Here is a 225-nt window from a genome sequence, read left to right on the forward strand (position 1 = left end):
CTTTCCCTTCACTCTGGACTTAAGCTGACTCTGTAACCATGGCAACACTTCATCCATCACCTGGGCTGCCAGCACCTACACATGCAAACACAATTTAATAAGCGAGTGGACGAAGAACCACAGGCTGAGAGCTATATTGTGTGTGTGTGTGTGTGTGTGTGTGTGTGTGTGTGTGAGAGAGAGTGTGAGAGTGTGAGTGTGTGTGTGTGTTTGCTGACTTTTTCC

The sequence above is a fragment of the Morone saxatilis genome, unplaced genomic scaffold (genome assembly GCF_004916995.1).
Source record: "Morone saxatilis isolate NCDOM2014 unplaced genomic scaffold, NCSU_SB_2.0 Contig23, whole genome shotgun sequence".
NCBI classification, from domain to species: Eukaryota; Metazoa; Chordata; class Actinopteri; family Moronidae; genus Morone; species Morone saxatilis.